Source organism: Procambarus clarkii, chromosome 44 (assembly GCF_040958095.1).
Source record: "Procambarus clarkii isolate CNS0578487 chromosome 44, FALCON_Pclarkii_2.0, whole genome shotgun sequence".
NCBI lineage: Eukaryota > Metazoa > Arthropoda > Malacostraca > Decapoda > Cambaridae > Procambarus > Procambarus clarkii.
In genome coordinates, this window is record NC_091193.1 from 5,144,046 (window position 1) to 5,150,718 (window position 6,673).

Below are 6,673 nucleotides of genomic sequence, written 5' to 3' on the forward strand. Positions count from 1 at the left end.
GTCGGTAGGACCTGCCACCAGGTCCCTGGGCACGGTGGTAGTCGGTAGGACCTGCCACCAGGTCCCTGGGCACGGTGGTAATCGGTAGGACCTGCCACCAGGTCCCTGGGCACGGTGGTAGTCGGTAGGACCTGCCACCAGGTCCCTGGGCACGGTGGTAGTCGGTAGGACCTGCCACCAGGTCCCTGGGCACGGTGGTAGTCAGTAGGACCTGCCACCAGGTCCCTGGGCACGGTGGTAGTCGGTAGGACCTGCCACCAGGTCCCTGGGCACGGTGGTAGTCGGTAGGACCTGCCACCAGGTCCCTGGGCACGGTGGTAGTCGGTAGGACCTGCCACCAGATCCTTGGGCACGGTGGTAGTCGGTAGGACCTGCCACCAGGTCCCTGGGCACGGTGGTAGTCGGTAGGACCTGCCACCAGGTCCCTGGGCACGGTGGTAGTCAGTAGGACCTGCCACCAGGTCCCTGGGCACGGTGGTAGTCGGTAGGACCTGCCACCAGGGTCCCTGGGCACGGTGGTAGTCAGTAGGACCTGTTCTACCAGTGCCTAACTGCACAGAGCCATCAGTAAAGGCATAGGATTCAGTCGGTTTGAGAATTTGAAGATGACTGTCAATAGCTTCTAATGTTATATATCTCAAAATTTCAGTTATACATTTGTTTTACACTGATGGGGGTATAATGCAGAGACCTGCACATCTTTCCACGGGGGAATATAGTGAACAGTTTTATCAGGATTAAAAGACACATTCAGTTTCAGAAGATTATAGGCACAACAACTGAGCCACACATTGTAAGGAGCTTTTTGCGGCGGCTTGAGGGAATAGTCAGAATTGTTTAGAACGGATCTCAATTTAATTTGAATAGAGCTGGGGGGACCATTATTTTTCAAAGTTTTGGCGCAAAACATAGTACTAAGTAGAACTATTCTTTCGTAAATTGAAGGTAAGTTTAGTTCCTTTGTCATGTTAACAATTCTGACAGTTCTAGGACAACCCAGGATGATGCGCATGGCATCATTCTGTACTACATCTAGGCCTTGTAATTGTTTAGGAGAAAAAATAAGAAGATGCAAGGCATAATAATGAACAACAGGTCGTATAAAGGCAATATAAAAACTACGAGCATAGTTTGTTAATGCCAAATCCTTTGCCCACAAGAGTTTTGAGGTAGTTGACTTATTGGAGTTGGTTACAGTGTCGCCTCTCGGCAACCTTGCCTCAGGGCGTCACTACTCCCTAACCTCTTCAGGCAAGCGGACCTGTTAGCGTTTGGTCTGTGATTTGTGACCTTATTTGGGTAGTAAGCCTGCTAGATTTATACTCATGTAACTATATATATATATATATATATATATATATATATATATATATATGTCGTACCTAGTAGCCAGAACTCACTTTTTGGCCTACTATTCAAGGCCCGATTTGCCTAATAAGCCAAGTTTTCCTGAATTAATATATTTTTTCTAATTTTTTTCTTATGAAATGATAAAGCTACCCATTTCATTATGTATGAGGTCAATTTTTTTTTATTGGAGTTAAAATTAACGTAGATATATGACCGAACCTAACCAACCCTACCTAACCTAACCTAACCTATCTTTATAGGTTAGGTTTGGTTAGGTAGCCGAAAAAGTTAGGTTAGGTTAGGTTAGGTAGGTTAGGTAGTCGAAAAACAATTAATTCATGAAAACTTGGCTTATTAGGCAAATCGGACCTTGAATAGTAGACCAAAAAGTGAGTTCTGGCTACTAGGTACGACATATATATATATATATATATATATATATATATATGTCGTACCTAGTAGCCAGAACTCACTTCTGAGCCTACTATTCAAGGCCCGATTTGCCTAATAAGCCAAGTTTTCATGAATTAATTGTTTTTCGAGTACCTAACCTACCTAACCTAGCCTAACCTAACTTTTTCGGCTACCTAACCTAACCTAACCTATAAAGATAGGTTAGGTTAGGTTAGGTAGGGTTGGTTAGGTTCTGTCATATATCTACGTTAATTTTAACTCCAATAAAAAAATTTGACCTCATACATAATGAAATAGGTAGCTTTATCATTTCATAAGAAAAAAATTAGAGAAAATATAATAATTCAGGAAAACTTGGCTTATTAGGCAAATTTGGCCTTGCATAGTAGGCCGAGAAGTGCATTCTGGCTACTAGGTACGACATATATATATATATATATATATATATATATATATATATATATATATATATATATATATATATATATATGTCGTACCTAGTAGCCAGAACGCACTTCTCAGCCTACTATACAAGGCCCGATTTGCCTAATAAGCCAAGTTTTCATGAATTATTTGTTTTTCGACTACCTAACCTACCTAACCTTACCTAACCTAACTTTTTCGGCTACCTAACTTAACCTAACCTATAAAGATAGGTTAGGTTAGGTTAGGTAGGGTTGGTTAGGTTCGGTCATATATCTACGTTAATTTTAACTCCAATAAAAAAAAATTGACCTCATATAGAATGAAATGGGTAGCTTTATCATTTCATAAGAAAAAAATTAGAGAAAATATATTACTTCAGGAAAACTTGGCTTATTAGGCAAATCGGGCCATGCATAGTAGGCTGAGAAGTGCGTTCTGGCTACTAGGTACGACATATATATATATATATATATATATATATATATATATATATATATATATATATATATATATATATATATATATATATATATGTATATATATATATATATATATATATATATATATATATATATATATATATATATATATATATATATATGGATTATTTTTACTGTTTTCCATTATGTATACCAGGTGGTAGGTGATTTTTATGGGTTTTAGTGAGGTGATATATTTTGAGGAACTTGTGAAATGCCAAGGTGCTGTATGTGATATTATTTTTGAGATATATACAAGAGTTGTTACATTCTTGTACAGCCACTAGTACGCGTAGCGTTTCGGGCAAGTCCTTAATCCTATGGTCCCTGGAATACGATCCCCTGCCGCGAAGAATCGTTTTTTCATCCAAGTACACATTTTACTGTTGCGTTAAACAGAGGCTACAGTTAAGGAATTGCGCCCAGTAAATCCTCCCCGGCCAGGATACGAACCCATGACATAGCGCTCGCGGAACGCCAGGCGAGTGTCTTACCACTACACCACGGAGTGGTGTAGTGGTAAGTGGTAAGTGGTATTCCTCTTACCTCATGTGTTATTGGTTGACACACCACCACCCTGTTTCGATATTAGCAGCGTTTAGGCGCTAGTGTTCCACTGCGCCAGGCGAGCTCCTGGTGTCAGCTAGTGTTGATTGATGCTGTTTACAGACTTGTTTAATTGATCATGCCCAGCTGTTGAGAAGCAGGACATAAAGTAATATTGTGTGGTATTAGTAGAATATTTTATTTATTAATGTTGTGGAATGTTATTAATGCCAGTAAACTGGAATATTTGTTGCTAGCCATTTACTCCCATAGAACCTTGATTGATATGTGGCCAGGCTGTGTTCCAGTGATGCTGAAGGTTACTCCTTTAAGATATAAATATGGGGGTCTTATCTCTCTGACCATAACACTCCTCCTCCTCCTTTCCTCCTCTCTCTCCTTTCCTCCCTCCTATCTCTTTCCGTCCGCACTCCGTTTTCTATTCCCGTTCACCTCTCTCTACCTCAGTTCCTGCCTCAGCCTCCCCCATGTTCTATCCACCCATCCTTCATGCCTCCCCCCATGTTCTATCCACCCATCCTTCATGCCTCCCCCCATGTTCTATCCACCCATCCTTCATGCCTCCCCCCATGTTCTATCCACCCATCCTTCATGCCTCCCCCATGTTCTATCCACCCATCCTTCATGCCTCCCCCCATGTTCTATCCACCCATCCTTCATGCCTCCCCCATGTTCTATCCACCCATCCTACATGCCTCCCCCATGTTCTATCCACCCATCCTTCATGCCTCCCCCCATGTTCTATCCACCCATCCTTCATGCCTCCCCCCATGTTCTATCCACCCATCCTTCATGCCTCCCCCATGTTCTATCCACCCATCCTTCATGCCTCCCCCCATGTTCTATCCACCCATCCTTCATGCCTCCCCCATGTTCTATCCACCCATCCTGCATGCCTCCCCCATGTTCTATCCACCCATCCTTCATGCCTCCCCCCATGTTCTATCCACCCATCCTTCATGCCTCCCCCCATGTTCTATCCACCCATCCTTCATGCCTCCCCCCATGTTCTATCCACCCATCCTGCATGCCTCCCCCATGTTCTATCCACCCATCCTTCATGCCTCCCCCATGTTCTATCCACCCATCCTTCATGCCTCCCCCCATGTTCTATCCACCCATCCTTCATGCCTCCCCCATGTTCTATCCACCCATCCTTCATGCCTCCCCCCATGTTCTATCCACCCATCCTTCATGCCTCCCCCATGTTCTATCCACCCATCCTTCATGCCTCCCCCATGTTCTATCCACCCATCCTTCATGCCTCCCCCATGTTCTATCCACCCATCCTTCATGCCTCCCCCCATGTTCTATCCACCCATCCTTCATGCCTCCCCCCATGTTCTATCCACCCATCCTGCATGCCTCCCCCATGTTCTATCCACCCATCCTTCATGCCTCCCCCATGTTCTATCCACCCATCCTTCATGCCTCCCCCCATGTTCTATCCACCCATCCTTCATGCCTCCCCCATGTTCTATCCACCCATCCTTCATGCCTCCCCCCATGTTCTATCCACCCATCCTTCATGCCTCCCCCCATGTTCTATCCACCCATCCTTCATGCCTCCCCCCATGTTCTATCCACCCATCCTTCATGCCTCCCCCCATATTCCTTTTCTTCCTTCCTTTGCTTTACTCCCCTTACCCGTTACACTTCAGGTATTGTGTGTACTAACTCTATCTATAAATCCAACATTATGTTTCTAAATCATCTATGTATGTACTTTTCCGGAATAAAAAATATGAATTTGATGATGCGCCAGTAAGCCAGGTTTACAATAAATATCACAACGTTTCCTTGTTATGCAACACATTTGTGAATGCAGTTTAGTTCTCTGTAATCCTTTCGCAGGTGAGGTTCATGGGAGAGAAGTTACTGAGAGCTTTACCACCTATATAACCTGTGACGCTTCCTGGCGTTTTCATGGGACAGGTGCGGGAGACATCTCCCGTCACGCAGGGTGCAGTCGCACCTCCACAGATCTCCAGTATCATCTATTGATACTGGAAATGGCTCAAAAGGGCCACCACTTATGGGCTATTCATGCCCAAGCCACCTTTTGGGTGGCTTAATCTTCTCTCTCTCTCTCTCTCTGGCGTTTTTTACGGGCTATTCATGCCCGTGCCACCTCTTGGGTGGCTTAATCTTTATCAATCAATCTGGCGTTGACTGCCCCATCAGCCATGGTTCAGGACCTGGACCACTTGTGGCATAACAAACTCCGAGATTGGAGGACCAGCTCTCACTCGACAATAACAGCCGAGGCCACCCATTACCTTACAGATTAGACAAAGTAGATTTTATGGTACTAACACAAATATTGTATCCTATTCAATACCACCATATGTGGTATAAACTATGTAACAATAACAGTAAATGTGTATAGCTTATTTATAACCAACAATTGTGGTATTAGCTATGTACATTTAAACACCCCAAATTATGTGTTCAGGTAAAACCTGGCAGGTTAAATCTTAAAATACGGTTCACTTAGAATTATAGTTCAATATAAGTAAACTAAAAAATCAACAATTAAATAAATACAATATAACAAAAATCAATATTCAAGAACAAAAAGCAAATTACTGTCTGCTAGGAATTACCCCACAAGTAAGTAAGTAATTATCAAAAGAAGGCACCAAACCGGGAAGGCAATGTAGCACCATCAAATACGCAAAATAATCAGAGGGCGCTAAATATCACCAAGGATGCCAATACGAGAACAAAAACGCATAAGGCGAACGATATCAAAAGTATCCGAGTCACCAAGAATTCTATCGAGGGACAGGTGACCGCGAGGGGCGGTCGGAAAGCAAGACACACGCTCGTCCTGGAAGTCAGGACATTCAAGAAGGACATGCACGACCATAAGAGGGACAATGCAACTAGGACAATAAGGAGCAGGGCGGCGCTCCATCAAGTGACCATGGGTTAAGCGAGTATGGCCAATACGCAACCTCGCCAGAGCTGCTTCCCACCGCCGGTTACGGTGGAAGGAGGACGGCCACGAGGAAACACAACATTTAAGAGTACGTAGCTTGTTACCAGTAACAGACAACCAAGAAGCCTGCCAACGGGTAAGGACTGAAGAATGGATAACCGGGTAAAAGTCGGAATACGGAATGCCTTTACGAGAGATGGGACAAGAGCGGACAGCTTCCTTAGCGGCAGCATCCGCACGCTCATTTAAAGACACACCAATATGGCTGGGAACCCAACAAAACTCAACCGACTTAAATTTACTGTGAACGAGAAACAGCCAATGCTGGATCTCGACAACTACTGGATGAACCGGATTAAAGGACCCGAGAGCCATGAGGGCACTACGAGAGTCAACAACAACCACAAAGGAAGACTGACAACGAGAAAGCAGGAGACGAAGAGCATAGAGAATAGCATAAAGTTCCGCTGTAAAGATGCTAGTCTCCGGAGGC